The sequence below is a fragment of the Nelumbo lutea genome, chromosome 1, assembly GCF_056320005.1.
Source record: "Nelumbo lutea isolate HS-2025 chromosome 1, American lotus-T2T, whole genome shotgun sequence".
In the NCBI taxonomy this organism is placed as follows: Eukaryota; Viridiplantae; Streptophyta; class Magnoliopsida; order Proteales; family Nelumbonaceae; genus Nelumbo; species Nelumbo lutea.
The window spans coordinates 150,156,575-150,178,990 of record NC_142684.1 but is presented as its reverse complement, the minus strand read 5'-3'; the positions used below and the strand labels follow the sequence as shown (position 1 = coordinate 150,178,990).

General features: G+C 42.4%; 1 long non-coding RNA gene and 1 pseudogene across 1 annotated transcript; one reads left to right on the top strand and one right to left on the bottom strand.

Moving 5' to 3' along the window:
* Positions 1-760: 760 nt before the first annotated feature.
* On the bottom strand, positions 761-3,983 carry LOC148878337 (uncharacterized; annotated as a pseudogene).
* A 1,495-nt stretch (positions 3,984-5,478) lies between these two features.
* On the top strand, positions 5,479-8,279 carry LOC148878336 (uncharacterized). Its single transcript, XR_016105238.1, has 3 exons — positions 5,479-5,690; positions 5,799-7,406; positions 7,846-8,279. It is a non-coding gene; the product is annotated as an uncharacterized LOC148878336 (long non-coding RNA).
* Positions 8,280-22,416: the final 14,137 nt, after the last annotated feature.

Here is a 22,416-nt window from a genome sequence, read left to right as displayed (position 1 = left end):
CATAGAACGATACTCTGCTTCCGCTGAAGAACGAGCCACAGTGTGTTGTTTCTTAGTTTTCCAAGAACTCGGTGATTTCCCAAGCAGAATAAACCATATAGACAGAGAATGTCGGGACAAATGACAACTCACCTAGTTTGAATCACACCATGCATATAACTGCAAGTCATAATCTGAATGCAAGAGAATTCCTTGACCAGGATTTCCTTTCAAGTAATGCACCACTCGCAATGCAGCCTCCCAATAACTTTCTTGCGGTTGCTGCATAAATTGGGATAGAACATGCACGCAATAAGACAACTCTAGACGAGTTGCTGAGGGATAAATAAACCTGCCCACCAAGCACCTGTATCGCTTAGGATCAGATAAGAGAGGCCCATCTGTTAAGGTGAGAGTGTGATTCTGCTCCAGAGGAAAAGGAGCAGGTTTTGCACCAAGTAATCCAAATTCAGAGATAATATCCAAAGCATACTTTCGTTGAGACAGAAAAATTCCTGTTGAGTTTCGGGCAATTTCAATGCCCAAAAAATATTTCAATAGTCCCAAGTCTTTCATATGCAAGCAGTCACTTAAATATTTTTTGAAGACTTGAATTGCCATATGATCATTACCTAACACGATAATGTCGTCCACATATACAAGAACAAGCACATGCACCCTGTCTCGATGCTCGTTTCAAGCCATACAGAGATTTTCGCAACCAATACACCATACCCAGTTTATTTGACTGAAACCAGGAGGCATTCGCATGTAGACTTCCTCATGAAAGGTCACCATGCAAGAATGCGTTATGTACGTCCATTTGATGAAGCTCCCAATTTCTAGCTGCTACGACTGCAAGAAAGGTACGGACAGTAACCATTTTTGCAACTGGGACAAAAGTTTCATTATAATCAATTCCCTCAACATGCTTGTTCCCAAAAATCACGAGACGGGCTTTGTATCTTTCCACTGTCCCATCAGCGTTATACTTGATTCGATACACCCATTTGCATCCTATGGCTCGTTTTCCGGATGGCAAAGGCTCCACGGTCCATGTCTGATTATTTTCAAGTGCCTGTATTTCTTTCTGCATTGCATCCCTCCATTTTTCATCCTTTACGGCCTCAACAAAAGAAGTAGGTTCAACTCCTATAGTAATAGCTGCCAAGAAAGCACAATGTCGACAAGAAAAATTGTTATAGTTCACATAGTTATCTATGGGATAAGGACTACCTACAGAATGTGATTGGCCGAGTAAACTTGCAAAGGGACACGGAGAGGGACTCAATCGTTGTGTGGTATGAAGCACACAATCTCTCAACCTTGTGGACTGTTGTTTTTGTCAATGCCCACGCCCCCAATGAAATTCAGAGTGCTCCTGTTGCTCAACATCGCCACCCCCCTTACTTCAAGACTGTCTTCGCTTACATTTTCTGTGGTGGCGTCACAAGAATGCATGGGTTCACCAGCATTTGCATTCGGGTCTACGCGGGTTTCTTCTTCTACGCAAACTCCTTTTTAGCGAGTTCACCCCGCTAGTCAATCTCCATCTCGCCATTTGCTTGTCTTGGTAAATAAGTGGACTGCACCAACACTTCATCTGTCCCACCTATTCCACAATGAAATTGGCCTTGTGCTTTGTTTGGTTGTTCATCCTCCTTGCGTGCATAAGGGAATTCATCATCTAAAAAAGTAACATCTCTTTATGCAAAGAACGTGTCGCACTCTAAATCATACAAGCTCTATCCTTTCTTTCTAAAAGGATACCCAATAAAAACACATTGTCTACTTCGATTGACAAATTTATCCCCTCCATGTCTATGATTGTGTGCATATGCCAAGCAACCAAAAACTCGCACATTATCATAAGAAGGAGGTCGCCCAAATAAAATTTCATAGGGAGTCTTTCCCTTCAACAGAATGGACGGTGTCCGACTGATCAAATAACATGCTGTCAATACACATTCCCCCCAAAAATCAAGAGACATGCTAGCTTGAAAACACAATGCTCGGGCAACATTGAGTATGTGGCAGTGTTTGCGTTCAACCCTCCCATTTTGTTGAGAGGTCCTGACACAAGTGATTTGATGAATAATACCATGCTGAGCAAAATAACTAGCCAAGCAGACAAACTCAGTCCCATTGTTAGTACGGATCACTTTGACAGGTTTGTTAAATTGCCTTTGAACCATAGCAAAAAAAATTTGAAGAACTTGTCCCACTTCCGTCTTATCAATCAGAAGATAAATCCAAACACCTCTAGAAAAATCATCTACTATTGTCAATAAATAATGAGCACCACAAGAAGCTACAATTCTATAAGGACCTCATAAATCACAATGAATTAACTCAAAAATATCGGATGCTTTATTATTACTAGAAACAAACTCTTCTCGACATTGTTTAGCTCGGAAGCATACATCACAACCCTTAATATTGTCATCATTATTATTTTTAGTACTAACAAAAGGCAACAACTTAACAATTTTATGAGAAGGATGCCCTAACCTTTGACGCCAAATATCACACATCTTTCTCTCTATAGTCTTCATTGCTCTTGCTGATGCAATGCTCTAGAAATAATAGAGTCCCTCTCGCTGCTCACCCGCTCCAATCAGCATCCTCGTAGTTCGGTCCTGTATTACATAGAATTTATTAGTGAACTGAACAGCACAATTCGACTCCTCAATCAATTGCGACACAGAAATTAAATTGCAATTCAAATTAGGCACATATAAAACATTAGTCAGTTTCAGATGATCGTCCAATGCAACTGTGCATTCTTTCTCTACTATTGTCGCTTTCCCATCTGGCAGCCCAACAGAGCATGGAATTACGTTCTTTATGTCTCTCATCAATTCGAGGCTTCCTATCATATGATGAGAAGCCCCTGTGTCTATTATCCATTTTGACAATTTTCGCTTACCACTTAGTTGTTGACTCCCCTCTTCCTGTGTGATCAAAATGTTGAGTAACATGTTCCACTGCTCACTACTTAATCCATTTAACCTAGTCTTGACTACATCGATTGATTCTCCTTGAGACGCATTGCCTTGCATAGAGACTTTGGCTATATTGGCCCTGACTTGGCCGCCACGACCTTTTCCTCCTGCCCCTGCTCCGTGATTCCCCCTGCCCGCATCCACTCCGCCTTTCCATTCGAACGGATTCGTTATATCCAAGACCGCGTTGTTGTTCCCGTCGGGCACTACTCCAAGGTCCAACGACAATGAAGATATGCTATGGCTAATTGTTGGAGTGGTGTAGCTGTAAGAAGGCTTGGATCGACAGAAACCCATATCGAAGCAGTGATCGGAGGTGTTCATCGGTGGTGGTGGAAGGGGTTTCATATGCATAAGAACTACACTATCAGCATTGGCGCTGTTCTGGTGGTGATACCTCGTCTCCATGGATGACCCATAGTCGAGATCGAGATAAGGATCCACGTTGAAGAAGAAATAGTCGCCTGACTTCAGATCGGGTGTTTCCATGAGTTTGGTAAGGTTTGGGTTTGGAAGTAACCAAGAAGCAGCTTCGGCCTCCTCGCGGCAAGTGTCATTGTCTTCCGCTTTGTCATTACGATAGTCATCGTCGTCCGAGGACTTGAGGAGGCCATCAAGAACAAGGAGGTTGGCTACATTAGATTTCATGGCGGAGGCAGCCGATTCGTAGAACGAAACGACAGAAATTTGTTCGTGCCGCCGGGTGAGTGGGTTTGCCGAGTGGATGTCTCGGTCGCAAGTGGCGTAGAGGGCAGCAGCGCCAGTCTTACAAGTGACACTGGCCAGGGCTTGCTCATAGACCTCGCACATCTAGACCCGCTCGTGTTGGGAGGTGAGCTTGTTCGTGCCATGAACCTTGGCGTCGCAGTTGAAGCAAAGGAACACCAAGTCTCCCCGACAGAACAGTAGGGTCGGTGCCGATTTGCACGAATCATAGGGCTTTGCCGACATGCTCCAACTCGCAGGGTATCCCTTGCTGCTTTCGTTATCGATGGCCATCTCTCTCTTCTTCTTCTTCTTCTTCTTCTTCTTCTTCTTCCTCTCTCTCTCTCTCTCTCTCTCTTTCTCTATGGCTTTCAGTTGGCTCTGATACCATGTAAAATCAGAGCTTTTCTGGTTTATCCTTTTCTGTCAATTATTCATTGAGAATTCAAATATATATATACATGAATACAACCATCGAACTCCTAAGCTTATGGCAACTAGAACTCCTAAGTTTACAGGCACTCAATCTTTCCTATCCTATCTGAACTATTCATGATAAAGAAAAAAGATATATACAAAGAGGATTATACATGAACAGACTCCTAATCCTAACACTTATTTTAATATTAAAAAATTTTATATCTTACCCTCCATAAACAATAGACCGCTTTTGAAATAATATAACTTCTTTCTTGCTCTGTTTCTACAGCTACAACAGAACTTTGATTACCCCTTTTTAGTTGCAGGGTGCTAGGCTTACATTTGCTGTGATTTTGAAGATTTGGTTCGTTAATCAGATCGTATTAAGGACACTGCATTGGTTTTACGGCTTTGCTATCAAATTTTGGTAGTGTACGTAGATTTATTTACAATATTGTTTGGAATAAATTGTAGGCATTGGGAGTTTATATATAGATATAGATTTGTAAAAAGTGAATGTGATGGTTGTTTCGGTCATGATAGAATTTCTGTTTCTTTTTTTCTTTTTTTCTTTTTTTGAGGTTCAGGCGATTGTTTATATTTCACGCCAGCATTGAACAAATAGAGCTCGGAGATTGAACGACTTCAGAGTAAATTGTAACTAATGAAAACTACCAAATTCACGGAATTCATGCTGATGATCAAGGAATAGGAATAGAAATGGTGGACCAGAGTTTAAGACATTCCATCTTTATGTAAGATAAAAAAAATGGCTTATAGTAAAATCTGTAAACAGTATGATTAAAATCTCATTTCTATTTGCTAATTCCGGACAGGGATGGCCAATCGGCCAAACCCATCAAAAACTCCGAACCACTACAGACCTTCTACGATCTTAATAGCTTTTTGTCAAATCAAAATTTGTAAAAATTGAAAAACCGCTTCTTAACCTTTTTCTTCATTCCTGGTTAAACCATTATTGAAGCTGAGGATGATCGAATTAAGGAGGTTCACTTGGGTCACATTACAAATGGGATGCCGCCATGCCGGAGCCAGGAAATTTGGCTTCAGTCCGTGTAAAGCCTAATCGAACAGTCTTTGCATTGTAAATATTTTTGTATTTATATATTTGGATAAATTACAAAGACTGCCTGTATTTTGTTTTGGGATAAAGACCTTCCGGTACTGTGACCGTGAGACAAAAACTTTCCTGTACTTTGTTTTGTGACAAAGAGACAAAGACCCCTTCCCTTAACCTTTCATTGAGATCCGTGTTATAATATTTTTTAATCTTCGTACTACCCTCGGGACAAAAACATTGTTCATCTTGCCAACCTTACAATACACGAACAGCAACGCGGTAGCTGTTGTTGCAGCAGCAGCGGACTTCCGAAGTCCTCCCTCTCTCTCTCCCCTAATCTCTCTTCTTCTCCTTCCCCTTTTCTCTCCTCCCCTTTCTTCTTCCCGGTTTCTTCCATTTTCCGTTCCTTGCACCTCTAGGTGAGGAATTGGGATTACTCAAAAGAAACTTATCGAAATAGGAAAACTCAGACCAACTTGAATCAGAGGCTGCATTCTCCGGTACTTCAACAACACGAACACCCATGTTCTCAATTTCCTCGACTCCACCAGATGTGACAAAAGCAAGAAGTACATTGCAATCACTTATCTGTTTCTTAATTTCTGCAGGGCTACTGAGAGGATTCATGGTGGTGGCCATTTACTAGAAGAGTTAATCCCCTGCAGATTTTACTTAATAATGCATGCATAGAAATGAAAGAACCAAAGGGTTTGTGATTGATTCATGATCAACCCACCAACGTGTAAGGGAGCCAAAGCCCATGGACGGTCGGGTTAAAGCCCAAGCAACCCAAAAGACCCTGTTCGTACGGCAAGAAGGTCTTCTTCTTCAACTCCTCAGATATCGTTAGTTCACCGTGTAATGTAACTCGTGAATTGAAACCGGCCCTCTTCTCCTTGAACCGGAGTTGTCGGTTGACCGGAAGCTCGAGTTCTTTACGTCGTCTTGTTTCTTGGATAAAACCACGAATTTTCTGAAAGGATCCTTGTCCGTCGCTCGACCTTCTGAAGCGCTTTGAAACAACAGAAAATCTTTTAGCCTCCATTTCTTGCTCCCTTTCAAAGATGACGACAATGTAGAAGAGGATTTTGAATTTGACGAAGCGGGTTCGGTGCTTTGCTGTTGCTCTTTTTCTTCCCATGCAAACGCAGAAACTCTAAAAGGCGACAGCGATCGGGTACCCCTACGGCTGGAATTTGAACCAGAGAACCTTTCTCTCCCTCAATCGCGTTCGGATCCTTTACACGCTTGCTCTATTGCAGCTGTGAATGGGTTGAAGTCTTTCTTGTGTTGCGGGGACAACGCTTCACGGATTATCCCTTTCCCCTTCAAGATTGGTGATCTTAGGGACCTCGGCAACGAAACAACTCTCTTCCGAGTAGCAAACTCGTCAACTCCGTTTGGAACCTGCTGTAACCGAGGAGGAAGTTTTAAAGGTTTAATGACGCCTCCGTCGAAGAGTTCATCGGCGGTGAGCGAAGCTACCTCTAACTGACCACTGAAATCAAAGGCGAAGTCATCATCGTCGTTCTGGGTGTCACTGGATTTTGACTTTCTAGGCTTCTATTCCCAGTCAAATGGGATGACCGAAGAAGAGCCACCCCTGCTGCTAGTGCCGTTGATGATGGAGAAGTCAATGAAGCCACGATAGATTGCAATGGCCCTAGTAGGACTAGTGGGAGCGCTGAAGGACTCACCAAAACGTTTGGGGCTGGAAGGAGTGCTGATGTAGGGGGAAGAGCAGGCGCTGTCGAAGTTGAAATCCATGCCGTTGGGTGGTGTCGGTATCACCACTTCCACTATCAAGTCTGGAATTCTGTCCTTATGGCTCACTCAATTGAGAAGATGAATTTCGGAGTTTTTATAACAAAGAGGGAGAGAGAGAGAGAGGGAGCAAATGGCTAATGCAGAGATGATTGACCAACAAATGAATTTAAGGAGAAGGTTGGTTGCTGGTGGTATAGAAAGAAGCCGTCTTTTTATTTCGTTATTATGACGTCCACAGCATCGTTGGCGACAATCACTGGATCAACTACGTTGGTGTTGGGGCTGAGCTTCGTGCTCAATATTTGTTGTGTTTTTCTCGAAAAAGAAGAAAGGGGAGGAGAGAAAGGAGAAAGGGGAAGGGGAAGAAAGATCGGGGGAGAGAGAAGGAGGAATTCGGAAGTCCACCACTGCTGTAATAGTTACCGCCGTTGCTGTTCGTGTATTGTGAGGTATGAAAAGTAAACATTGATTTTCTCTGAATAGTTATTACAAGGGTAATTTGGGGATTAAAAAATATTATAATAGAGGATTTCAACGAAAACTAACAAAATGAGGTCTTTGTCTCAGTCATAGTATAGGGTCTTTTTCGTAAAATAAAGTATTATTTAGATATTTTTTTGTAATACCTTTAAGTTTTTTTGACAATTGTTTAATACCTCTTTTGCCGTTAGTTTTCCGTCACACTCCGTTACATGAGTATTAATTATTTTAAAATTCTTAAAATATCCTAATTATTTTATTGGAACACGTGGTCTATTCCTGGGCTCTGCTCTCTTAAGTAGAGGCATCAATCCATTTGGACTTCCTGGTACGGACTGATACTATCGCCGGAGATACGGACTTGGTATTGATTTAGCAACTCACCTCACCCGTCTTTCCATCCAATAGGTCATCGCCAACAGACTGATATCTGAAGGGTTTCATGGATTGGAGGGAGAAGAGAGCTGGTGTGGTGGTGAATGCGAAAAGTTTTTGTTTCGCTCACACATCTCGATCCCTGATTCACAATTATCGGCGGGAAAGGATGGCGCACTAGACGCAGAGAGAGACAAGAGGGAAGACAGAAAGACGAAGAAGAGAAAGGAGGAGAAGGAGGAGAAGAAGAAGAAGAAGAAGGAGAGAGAGACTAGAGGCGGAAGGGGTTGCTGCCGCCGGCACTCGGGATCGTGAATTCAAAGAAGATCAATAGTAATTTTGTTTGAATTCGGAAAAATGGATTTCAGTTTGGCCAATTTTACCCTATTGCCACCATAATATAGCGGCCGTTATTTTCACTTACCGCTTTAATTTTGAAATTTTGATAAATAATAAAGGGTAAATTCGATATTTTCTTTTTTGTTAATGTTTAAGGGCTGTCTGTTCGAAAGGTGTAAACACAGGCTTCACTGACTGAAATCGGACTGGAAGCCCGGAGGGATTGCTCACTTGTTCGGCTGAGAGTACAAGGTGCAGTGACCCCGAAGAAAAAACGTGTATATATATATTAGTATATAACTGATAAGCAACAATAATAATAATTAATAAATATAGAGAAACCAATATGATGTGCATAATTTACCATGGAACGCTTCGCATGGCCATGGTTTAAAGGCTGCTAAGCCCATACGAACGCTTGCATTTTAGAAGCTGTAATAATGAAACGTCTGTTTCACAACTTTTTACGAGGGAAGGGAAAGCTATAGGAAAACGTGGCGTACTTCCAGGCTTGACGAGGAAAATGACAAAATATAGCAAATAAAAAGGATCTCAACGTCTCTTTCACCACATCGGATTTGCTGATCCGATGCTGTCGACCATGGCCCACAGGCCACAACACCATTCTCTCTCCCTCACTTGGCGTTTATCACTGTCGCCGTGGCGCGGGGCGTTGTAATTGGTTCCACAGCTTTGGCTACAGCTATTCGCATTCAATTCATCTGAATTAGTATTAAGTATTAACTGAACTGAATGCATTGACTGTTTAACAGGCTGTAGGCGTTATCATTGATTCCACAGCGGCACAGCCTACTTACTATACAAACATCACGATGTTGCAGAGCTCTCCATTGTTTGATTCACTTGAGCTTAGGGCTTGGTGTTACTGTGTTAGAAAAGAGCCCAGATCTGCTAATCACAAAATGCTGTATATAAACATCTATAACCGAATTCGGATTCAGTCCGATCTCTCTAAAACCATGCATCGAAACTGATAAGGGGCATTTTGGTCATCCCATACAATTATCGATACGTGAACGTTGTTACAACACAATGTCCAAGTTAGCAAGACATTTTGACAAGTCAATACGTGGCACCCGACATTAGGTGTGTGGCCGATCTAGGGTGAGCTCAGGCCGTTGTCAATACAAGCTCGCCAAAACCGTTCCACGTGCCACGCCCCCACAAGTACCGTTATCGTGACCATAAGAACAGTTCGTCGAACTGTACGCCACAAAACCTACGAACGACCTGTAACCGTCATGCGAATCCAGCAACTGATGCACCAGTACGCCTTAAACTATAGAAACAGCTCTGCGGGAGACTCAGAGACGTCACCTAATGACACCTGAACCTCATATAACTATAAAAGGACTCCATATCCACCCTAAAATGTATACGCACAGAAGCTCTTAAACTCTCTCCCAAATTCTCACAAAATCTCCATTTTGACTTAAGCATCGGAGTGTTCTCCTGGGTAAAACCTACCCAGGCACTCTAATCCTTCTTTCTTTATAGCTTTTTCCAACTCAGACATATAGATACCAACTCGGCCATGTAGTTCGGCACTGCCAGATCATAATCTTGTTCAAGCCCAGTCACTGAACACAAGGGAGCGAGCGGACCACGCATCATCAATTGGCGTCGCCTGTGGAAAACACAGCAAAAAGCTAGAGTTTTCTTCTTTCATTCTTTCCCGAAAACTCATCCATGGCATCCTTAAACAATCCTTCTGCCAATAACAACGTCAATGGCCAGATCCCTATGGTTACCATAGGCCAAATCGACATTCCCTTACCTCCAACTAAAGCTCAAGGCAACATAAATGTGCCTCCTCCAGTTGTTGACCCTGCAGCACCACCCATGGCAGTCAACGTGCAGCAATTCAATGACCTAGTACGATGTGTATAGACCATGACCAAACAACTCAGGACCTGGGAGAGCATATTTGTCTTTATTACTAGACAACAACAGCAACAACATCAACACCAATAGCACCGATAGCTGCAGGTGCCACAAAAAAGTCAACAGCAACCGCTCAACAGTCAGCAAGTGTCGGCCAACGACCAACAAGTACCACACAACAACCAGGAAGTACCCAGGAACAACCAACAATTGCCTTCTCATAACAACGGCCTAAACCGTTAAGACCCACCTTGCCCAAGGATACATAGCCAGGTTTAGGTCCCTGACTGAGTTGATGACCAGGACCATGCTCATGCCGCAGCCCGAAATGAACAGGTCCCAACAGAAAGCCGAGCTGAGGCTCCTGTTGAGACCGACATCGCTAGCTCGACAAAAGATACCAAGAAGAAGCACAAGAAGCGCATACATCATGCCAGAAGGAAGGTTCAGCTCGCCCAAGCAAGCAGTGAATTCCAGCATGGGGAAAACAACGTCGCTACCAGTAGGACGGTTTCCCTCTCTAAAGCACCCTGTCTGACATGAGAAACCCCCTGGCTCTTAAAATCCTTAAAGCGCCAAGACCAAAGAACTTCCAGGCCCTGACCCTGGAGTCCTACAGAGGTAAGACAGACCCAGTAGAGCATGCGAACAGCTTCCAGGCCCTCATGCTCCTCCGTGGGGCAAACGACACCAGCATCTGTATAGCATTCCACACAACACTGAAAGAAGAAGCCTAGCTCTGGTACTCCAGGTTGACTCCTGGTTCCATAAAAAATTGGGCCAAGGTTTTTATCAACCAATTTGCCACTAGTAAGAGACACTCTAAATCAGCGACCTACCTGTTTAACGTTGTCCAGAGGCTGAATGAAACACTCAGGGAATACATCAGGAGGTTCAACATGGAGCGTCTACAGATCTCGGATCTGGATCCTGCTGTACAACTTATAACAGCAAAGAAGGGAGTGAAATATTGCAAGTTAAAATGGGAACTTGAGCTACACTTACCAGTTATCGTGGATGCGTTTCTTGATGTAGTCCACCTATTCATCAAGGCAGAAGAAGCGGTGAGATAAGAGTTTGACTAGAATGGGAAGAGGAAGCGAACTGAAGAAGAGGCAAGTAGAACCAAGCGAAGAAGCAAGTCTCCCAAAAAGAGCAAGTCACCAAGAGGTAGGCGTAGCAACTGGCCATGCCGAAGAAGCAAGTCGCTGGCCCGAGGGTGGATTAGAAGATCAGCCACACCTCTAGCGTATACCAAAACATTCACACCACTGAATACCAAGAGGAAAGAAATTTTGATGCAAATCAAGTCCAATGACTACATGAAATGACCACCTAAGATGAGGGGGGGACCCCACCACCTGAAACCCAAACAAATATTGCCATTTTCACAATGATGTAGGGCATGGCATAGAAAATTATTGGAATTTGAAGAATAAAATCGAAGATCTCATCAAAAGAGGCTACTCGAGGCGCTTTGTCAAAGATGAACGGTGACCTAAAGATGGAACCAACGGACAAGTGCCCTAGGCCAGCAGGCAGTAGGAACCAGCTCCCCATAACCAGCAACCGCAGTAAAGGCAGGTCCGAGGAACCATTAATGTAATCACAGAAGGCTCAATAGTTGCTAGTTGCACCTCATCAGTAGGTAGAAATGCAGTAAGAGAGATGGAGCAAGAAGATGGCAATCCGTCCAAGCGCCCTCGAAAAGAGGAAGTAATCTACTTCACTGAGGATGATATGCGTGGGATCTAGTACCCGTACGACGAAGCCCTAGTAGTGAAATTACAAATGAATGACTTCAGGGTAAAGAGAATTTTAGTGGACTCTGGCAACTCGACGGATATTTTGTTTATGGAAGCCTTCAAGAGAATGGAGCTTAGTAAAGCAGACTTACAGCCTGCAGATATCCCACTGGTAGGATTCAATGGTGAAGTAGTTTGCCCAGTTGGCAGAGTGAGAGTATCGGTTGAGGCGAGCTTGCCTCCCCACACAGTACACTTTGAGCATGAATTTCTGGTGGTTGCCACCTCGTCACCATACAACGCAATCTTAGGATGACCAATCCTACATGCGTTGCAAGCTATTGTCTCCACATACCACCTCACATTGAAATTCCCAACGGACACAGGTGTAGAAGTGCTACAAGGAGACCAACTAGAATCCATGAAGTGTTGTGGAGCATTTCTGAAAGCAAAGGGCAAGATTATTGCTGATATCGAGTTGGAGCCACTGCCGGAAAAATACAGAAGAAAGAGCTCGCCCGATTGAAGAAACCATTGCGGTACTAATCTCCAGAACAGAGCCCAAAAAAACGCTCCAAATTAGAGCTTGCCTGGTAGAACCCATGCGATCTAAACTGGTAAGCTTCTTGCTAAATAATTTAGACATTTTCACCTAGTTGGCAGCAGAAATGCCCGGCATAGACCCTAGATTGATAACTCATAAGCTCAACATTGACCCTATAGTTACACTCATCCGGTAGAGGAAGAGAAACCTCACCTCGGAAAGGTGGCACATAGTAGATGAGGAAGTGGAAAAGCTGATATTAGCGGACTTCATGGAGGAAGTCCAATACTTGAGCTGGATAGCAAATCTAGTTCTGGTATAGAAGGCGAATGGCAAGTGGCGAATGTGCATAGACTATACAGACCTGAACTGAGCTTGTCCGAAAGACAGGTTTCCCTTACCTAGCATAGAAAGCTTAGTGGATGCGACCTCGAGATACGAGTTGCTCAGCTTCATGGATGCCTATTCAAGCTATAACCAGATCCTGATGGATTCAGAGGACCAAAAGAAGATTGCTTTTATTACTGAAATGGGCTTGTACTGTTACAAGGTCATGCCCTTTGGTTTGAGAAATGCTTGGGCAACCTTCTAGCGTCTTGTTAATTCTGTATTTTTTGATTTAATTGGTGATAAAGTAGAGTGTTATGTAGATGACATGGTTGTAAAGACTTTTTTTTCAATAAATTTGATTTCTGATTTAGACCTTGGGTTCAATGTTTTGAGAAAACATAATTTAAAATTGAAGCTAAACAAGTGTGCTTTTGGTGTGACCTCGGGAAAGTTCCTGGGTTACATCGTCAGCCAACGTGGTATAGAGGCGAATCCTGAGAAAATCTAAGCTATCCTAGACATGAGACCACCTAGCTTGGTTAAGGAGACCCAAAGACTAACTGGACGGGTAGCTGCTTTGAACCGATTTATGTCCAAATCGGTTGGGAAGTGTCTTCCCTTCTTCAAGGCTATAAAGAAAACCAGGCCTTCAAGTGGATTGAGGAGTGGCAGCTTGCCTTTGACAAGCTGAAGCGATACCTCAACTCGCCTCCTCTATTAACCAGACCCAAAACTGGGGATGAACTAAAACTCTACCTCTCCGTGAGTGATGAGGTGGTTAGCTCAGTCCTGATAAGAAAGTGGATAAAATAGATCGACCCTTGTACTACATAAGCAGAGTCCTGCATGTGGTAGAAACAAGGTACCCCGACATAGAGAATCTCACATTTGCGCTGGTGCTAGCCGCCCGAAAGCTAAGACCATATTTTCAAGCCCACACCATTGTTGTCCTAACCGATTAACCACTAAGGCAAGTCCTCTAGAAACCTGAGGTCTCGGGCAGACTGACAAAATGGTCAATAGAGATCAGTGAGTACGACATCTGGTACGAACCGCGACCAGCAATAAAAGCGCAAGTCCTAGCAAACTTCATTGTCGAGTGCACCTTCAACTCACCACCCCCCTATGATGGCAAATCCAAAAGCGGAAGCTTCATCTAGTGCTTCACCACCTCCAGCTCGCGAGATAGCAGGCTGTGACAAGGAGCCATGGATACTTCATGTTGATGGTTTGTCTAACCAGGGAGGGAGCGGAGTGGGGTTAATACTCTATGGGCCTTGTTAGGTAAAGCTGGAGTACACACTCTAGTTTCAATTCCAAGCTTTAAATAACAAGGCTGAATATGAGGAACTGTTGGCTGGCTTGGCACTAGCAAAGGAAGTAGGAGCTAAACACCTAGTAATTTGTAGCGACTCATAACTCATCGTGAACCAGGTAAATGGGGACTACGAAGCCCGAGAGCCCTCCATAGTGGCCTACTTGGCCAAAGTAAGAGAACTCTTCCCCAGTTTCGATTCTTGGTACCTCCAATAGATTCTGAGATCGGAAAATACAGAGGCTGATACCCTTTCTAGACTTGCGAGCATGATTGACTCAACAAAATGAACAGCCTACATAGAAGAGCTACCTCGCCCCTCGATAGAAAAGGGGGGGTGAAGAGGTCACCAATATAACTGACGCAGAACCGAACTGGATCGACCCGATCTACAACTACTTGAAACACAGAACACTACCAATAGACAGAAATGCAGCTCGGTGAATAGAAAGACAAGCAACCCTCTACGTGATAGTAGGCGAGCTACTCTATAGTAGATCCTTCACACTGCCATATTTGCAATGTTTACGATGTGTTGAAGCAGACCAAGTCCTGCACAAAATCCATGAAGGCTTCTACGGAGGACACATAGGGGGCAGGGCCCTTGCACAGAAGGCTTTATGACAAGGATACTATTGGCCCACCATGAAGGCAGATGCAACCAAGCCGATCCAGTGATGCGATAAATGTCAATGGCATGCCAACATCTTGCAGTAGCTAGCTGCTGACCTGAGGTACTTAACCAGCTCATGGCCATTCGCACAATGGGGCATAGACTTGATGGGCCCCTTCTCGCTAGTGAAATGACATAAAAAATTCCTGGTGGTGGCAGTAGATTACTTCACCAAGTGGATAGAGGCTGAACCCCTAGTCACCATAATAGCTCGTAATGTCCATAACTTCTTTTGGAAAATCATAGTCTTGGCCTACCTAGAGTATTGATCTCAGACAACGGGAAGCAGTTCGAGGATATTAAATTCTAGAATTGGTGCGCACAAATGGAAATAAGACAAAACTTCACCTCGGTGGCGCACCCTCAAGCTAACGGACAAGCTGAAGTCACCAATAGAGCCATTCTACGTGGCCTCAAAGCTTAATTCTCTCGAGCAAAGGGTTTGTGGGTGGATGAGCTACCTAGCATGCTATGAGCCTACAGAACCACCAACAAGATAGCAGCAGGCGAGACGTCCTTCAACCTAACTTATGGGACCAAGGCAGTGATACCAACTGAAATGAAGATCCCAACATTGTGATCTAAAGTATATGCTGATGAATCAAGTGAAGAAGACTTGCAAGCCAACCTTGACTTAGTAGAGAAAGTTAGAGACCTCGCCTATATTCGGACTACAACGTACCAACAACGTGTATCTCGGTACTATAATGCTCGAGTCAAAACACACAACTTCAAGCTTGGCGACCTGGTATTTAGGAAGGTTATGGTACCCGAGCCCAGTGTGGGGAAGCTTGGCCCAAATTAAGAAGGCCCCTACAGAGTTTCTAAGACCATAGGTGGGAACGCGTACGAGCTCGAAACACTTGATGGGAAGGTAGTGCCCTGGGCCTAGATTGTGGACAACCTACGTAGGTACTATCTCTGATAACCGGGTGTTTCAAGCTACGAGTTCGCCAGAATCAAGGTGTTTCGACATTATGAAAATAGATCAACAACGAATTATGCCCTACAACAGAAGCAAGCTGAACAATGAAAAGTTAGCCAAACAAACATATGGTACTGCAAAGGACAAATACTTTTATTAAAAAAAGAGGGGCCAAACGGCCTTACAAGAAAGCAGACCAAGTGGTTGCTAAAAACAAAAGTAGAAAGGAGAAAGAAAAGTTCAACAAGTTTGGACAATATAGGGCATGCAGGCCCTAGAAATCTTACAAGAGCATAAAACCCCTAGAACAGTAAGGAAAACCATCACCATCTCCACTAGATAACTAGTCGTGCTGCAGACCGACCTACTCGTCGCTGCCGTCATCACCCAGGCCCTCCTTGTCGCCTCTTTCCTTGACCCCCTCTTCACCGTCTTCCTCTTCCTCCTCTGGAGCCAAAGGCTCTTCATCCACCTGCGTGACGTGCTCGTGCGGGACCTTGCATGTTGTGACAAAGATGACATCGAGATCAGGATACATGGATTTCAGATAATGACGACACAACTTGAATCCCCTCTTCACCGAAGGGATACCGTCCACTGCCCTCTATGGGAGATTGCAAGTAAGAAGTAACGGCCTCCTCCGTAGCTCGATCAACCTCCTGGGCACACCTAGACCATGACTCGCTCAGCTCGTACTGGGGCTAGGTCATCTCACGCTGCAGACTCAGGTTCGCATTGTACAAGCGTTGGCATTCCTAACGCCCCCCTCTGAATCAATCCTAAGTTTCTGCACCTCAACATTGAGCAAGCCGATGTTTGCATGCATGCTAGTCCTTTCCTTATGCCCAAAGGGAGCATGGTTCAGTAGAACTTGGCTATAAGTGTTCGCTAAATCCCTGCATGTCTTCAGGAAGAAGTATGCCCCTGCCCAACCAAAGAGCTACGTGAGCATCACTCGACTGGTCAATCACAGTTATGTCAGGAATACTGGGGATAAAGGGGGGAATGTCAAATACATAAGAGCCAATCTCCCGCTCCCCCTGGGCGACTTGGGGTTCAGGCGGGTGTTGCTCGGTGCACATTAGGTCCCCTTCCCCCTCCAGATCGACAACTGGAGGGGTCCCGAACGAAGAAACCTTTCCCCTAAACAATCTATGCTCAGCTCGGCATTTCTTGCAAGAAAGCCTCAACTCCTCATCGGTTGACATCATAGAAGACAAGCTCGCCATACCTGCAAACAGAAGATAGAAGCATCAACAATTGAGCTAACGAGAAAAAGAAATAAGTAGATCTGCGATATAAAGAAAACATGCAATGCGCGACCTGATATCTGACCCACCTATACGGCTCAGTCCTACCTGCACAAGCATCGGCTCGGCCAGAAACTCTCCAATCTTAGCTCATTCCTGGGCGAGCTACTGGACAGCAGCCTATAGCTCGTCGTCCTTGCACTCAGCAACTTTCTGGCAACTGCTGTACCAGGCAATGTTGACATCTCAATCACCATCCTTCTCAAGGAAAAAGAGCCTCTGCTTCTAGCCCCTAACCTTGTTGGGTAAATTGAAAATCTTCCTCCCACCATGAAAAGGGAGGTAAAACCAAATGCATAGGAAATCCTTTGCATCTGTACTAGAGCCAAGAAGGCCTCAAGACTCAAAGGGAAGCCCCGGTGGTGGCATAAATTAATCAACCCAACCAGTGTCCTAACCCCATTTGGGGCGAGTTGACCCAGCGATACTCTATAGTGCCTCAATATGCTAGTAATGAATGAATGAAGGGGGAAACAAAGGCCAGCTGCCAGTGACTCCTCATAAACGCACAACCCCTCCTTACCATGCTCCCAAGGATAATGACTGGCAGTAGGCTCAATCCAACGATACTCATCGGGAATTTCATACTTCTGACAGATCTCCACTATCTCCTCCCCAAATAGTTGGGTTGGCCCAAACGAATCTATTACAGCCTCTACCTCCTCCCTCCTGCCCACTAGGGCCAGCCGAAGAAGAACTTGTATGAACCCTCACCAGAGGAGTGCGATTCCTCATATGGCCTTCCACCGGATGACCTATCTTTGGAAAAACTATAAGACATGGTGAAAAATACAAAAAAAAAATCACTAAGAAAGAAAAAGAGAACCAGAAACAACAGCAACAACAATCGGGATAAGGAGAAAATATAGCTTGCCAATGAAAAACAGAGCTCGCCTCAGTAGACCAACGCTAGAGACCAACTCAAAGATCACCCTCCTCCTTCGGAAAAATCCAAAAACAATGAATATGTAGGGAATACCAGAGGCCCCCATATTTATAGCTTGCGAGAAACGAAATTGACGGTCCAGATGAAAACCATAGTTGGCAGAGGCTCACTGCCAGGGACTGGTGCGCAGACTCAACCTCTGAGTGTGCCAGTTAAAAAATTCAAAACTAAGCGCACACGCTTAGTTTGAATTTAGGTGGGCGTTTAAATTCAAACTGTCTGCCATGAACGCCACACGTGCGAAGCCACTTCCTTCTCTCCGAACTCTAGAAGGTTCTAAAAGAAGCGGTTCAGACCAAGACCAAACTGGGCGAGCTGAACCACCTACAAAGGCGAGTAGACCAAAAATGCTCTAGAAGATTCTACTCTCTTCACCTGTTGAGTAGCGACTCGAGAGTGAGGGCTCTTAAGCTCTCTCACAAATTCTCACAAAACCCCTACTCTGACTTAAGCATCGGAGTGTTCTCCTGGGTAAAACCTACCCAGGCACTCTAATCCTTCTGTCTTTACAGCTTTTTCCAGCTCGGCACTGCTAGATCAGAACCTTGTTCGAGCCCAATCAGTGAACACGAGGGAGTGAGCGGGTCGTGCATCATCTGGAAGTGGAACCATCTCTTTTACTACTTAAATATTTATTATCAATAATCATGGGAAGATGTTCCAATTCCAATATGTAGCTGAGGTGTTATATGCATGCGGATGTGATAGTTTTGTTGTCAGCGGATCTGCACTCATCAAAATATGAGACCTAATTCACAATATGAGGTGTGGGCATAGGAGTTGTTAGTGTGTTCAATTTTATTTGGATGGTCATACTATGTTGTTAAAGTTCTTGTCCAGTAGATTTCCTCAATAAGTGTTGCCACGATTTTAGAAGAATGTTAGCAAATGGTTCAGGTGTACATCCAATGTTATATATATGAGTGGTGCTCATAAAACCCTCGTCTCCTATTTGCACCGGTACAAATGCGCATAGTGTCCTCTAGAGGGAGCCATCTATCTCTTAACATAGAATGGATGGCAGCTGAAATACTATTGAATTCTCATCTATATCCACTTGTATAATACTAGTTGAGTTGTACCTATGTATAAATGCATCAAAGAGGGGTGGATATGAACAAAGCTTGGCTCATAAGAAGCTTGGTTCAGCTTGGTTTAAATCGAGTTTTGAGTCAAACATGGCTTGTGAAACTCACAAACCTAATTGAGCTTATATTATATATAATAACATGTATAATTTTTAATTTTTATGCATATATATATATATATAATATTTTATAAAAAGCTTGGTTCACCATCAAGTTTGAGTCAAGCCAAGCTCGAATATATGAACTTTTGAGTTAAGTCAAATTTAAGTTCATGTTTATAGTTCGAATCAAGTTTGAGCCCAAACTCAAATTAAAGCTTTTTTTTTTTTTGCCAAGCCAAGTTTGAATAGCCACATATTCAGCTCGACTCAGATCTGCCCCTAAGAGAGTGTGTGCAAAGAGAGAAAGATAAATGGATAATGGGGAGAGGGGAGATAAGTGAAACCAAGGCAAGTATTGGCATCATATAGTAATTAAGATAAAAGAATTAGAAGGGGCTTAATACTATTTTGACCACTACAAATCATTCTACAAGTAGATGGGATAGGAATGAGAAGAAAAAAAAAAGAATATATATGCATACACGTACACATATATATCAATACATGTTTAGTATTATGGTTGTTTCTCAAAGAAATGCCATCTCATCAGCAATATAGGGGTGAGGGTTTCAGCCTAGCCTAGAAATTTTAGGATTGGACTTAGGTTTTGTGTTCAAACCCATTTTAAGCTTAGGTAGGCATCAAGCCTGCAAATTCCAAGATCGGGCCTAGGCCTAATATTTCAAGTCTAGCTTGCACATATTTATTTTAGTATACATATTTTATATAATATATGCATATCAATACATGTTATTTTATGTTGTATTGTATATTTTATGCATGGATATTATGATGTGACATGTACAATATATGCGGGTCAAGCCCAAAACATGGGCACCCCTAATCAACACAATGTAGATGTTTTCATTTTACTCAAATTAACTTCTTATTATTAATTTTTTATTTTTTATAATTGAAAGTAACTTCTTATTTGGTTGGACTAATTAAAGTAGGTGGGTGATCAAAACATTCAACTAAATTAATTATGCTTCCCTTCATCGTGTTATGTAAAAGTGACCTTTGATGTAAATATGTTTTTGGTGTTTATTGTTCTCATAAAATGCTTTTCACCTTTCTTGTTGTGTGGTACTTAGTAGTACCTAATGGCATCTAGGAGTGTTAAAGTAATAATAAACAATTATGTATTAATTGTAAAATTGCTTTTACAATTTTCACCTTTCTTGTTGTGTGGTACTTATTAATTGCTTTTACAATTATAAATACCAATGAGGCCTTAATCTCTCACTTCACATTTATGACTGATGTGAGGTGTTAGCATTGGTCCCATTTACCCATAAATTAGCCATCAAATTTAGGGGGTTTTCTATAATATGGATGAAAAATTCACGGGTGTGGATTGATCTACACCACACTATGAAAAGAATCAACCCACACCAAATTACTATTTACAATTGTTTTAAACTATAGACAAAACTATGTGGAAAGAAATTGTCTACACTCATAGGGGCATTTTGTACGTTAGTGTGGATTTGTTCACACTATACCTATTGATTTTATATATCTCATGTACAACTTGTGAGATAATTTATACAATCGATCATATAGGGGTGCAAATGAATTAGATCGGCTTTGAATCAAGGTATATCTGAATTTAATTTGATAGAAGAATACAAGATTCAATCTGATTACAAATGGTGATTCGAATTCGAATCAGTTAAGAATTTCAGATATCTAAATCTAATCTGATCCGATTCGAATTATGAAAAATTTAATAAATGATTAATAGAAAAAACATACAAGTTTATAATGTGGTCTGTCCATGAAAAAATAATGTGGATGATAAATTGGACTATGGCCCGTCCCTATCCACACTATTTTGCAGATGTGGACTGTCCACACAAGGCAGAACACCACATTGTATCATGGACAAGGCCAAAATGGTCTCGCCCATGATATTTTCATGCTACCAAACACCCTCTTAGCTAACCCATTAGCTAAAGAAGAAAAAGGCCAATGAAAGAAATGATAATGGGTGTTATCTATTATCTACTTTGTCTTTTTACATTTTGCTTTGATGACAATGTCATCTACTTAAACTATAAAATGTGTATTCCCTAACCCCTCTTAATAAAGAGGATAATCAGACTAACTTTGCCTAAAACCAATCTGTTAAACAACCATATGAAACCTACTAAATTAGGGGATTATTTCAACCCATACAGGGAATTATTCAATTCAGAAACCTTGTCTTCACTACCTTTTGAGAAAATAAAAATTGATGAAGGGACTTGTAAAGAGGGCATGCCATTGATTACATAAACAAGAACAAGCACAACATCTATCACAAAACATTTATGGCACATTCATGTGCAACATTATGACACATGCTACTTTAAGGAGACGTTGCAAAGACACCATTTTGTTATGGTATCTTTGCACAATATCTACAAGGAAGAGATCCATGAGATGTAAAAAACAAACAAACATTTAAGTCACCATGGTATTACAATCTATCATTGGTTCTCAAATTAATCGGAAAAAAAAAAAAAAAAAACACAAAGGAAATACGGTCTGTGCCAAAACTTCATGCCTTCTCAATTTTTAGTCAGACTTGGGCATGACACTTAGTAACAACTTGAGCCTGATCTGACTTTAGCCAAATTCAAGATTGGCACGACTTTACACATGCATATACATTTTGGTGCATACACAATAAATATAAAATATACAAAATATTCGTATAGTGGTTTAAATTACTAATACTAAATACGCCCAGAGTAGCCAATGACCCAATAACTAACATGGTGTTTGAAAGCGTAGGTATTTTTTGGGATTGATTTTTAAGAAAAATACTCATGCTTTTAAGACCTGTTTTTCATAAAAAAACGTTTTTGCCACGTAGGCAGTAAGTAACACTATGTTATTTGGTAAGGTGATTTTCATCACTGTTTTTCATGTATGTACTGACAAATAAGCACTACATAGGATACACATCCGTCAACATTGGCGTTTCATGCATCGGTGGGGTCCTGATTTTCGAGACATACCCGATATTTTAATAATTGACTGAATCAAACAATAAAATACATAAGCATTTGTTGAAATGCCTATGTGGATCCGACGTGACACTATTTTTTTTTAAACAGCCACAATTCCAAACATCCCCTAAGATGGCCACTTAGCATTCCTCCCAAAATAGAAACATTGAATCAAATTTGTATAACTACCAGCTTTGCTTTCTATGGTAAAGTTAGTGGATCTTGTGTGCTCTTTCCTTTGTCCCTACCCCTTAATCCCTTGGTAATGTTGTATTATGTAATACTTAGAAAGCAGTTCAGGGCAACCTGTTAATATATTGGGCTTAAATAGACCCACCTGATCCTCATTGATCAATCCAAATTTGGCCTAAGTCTGAGCCTAAC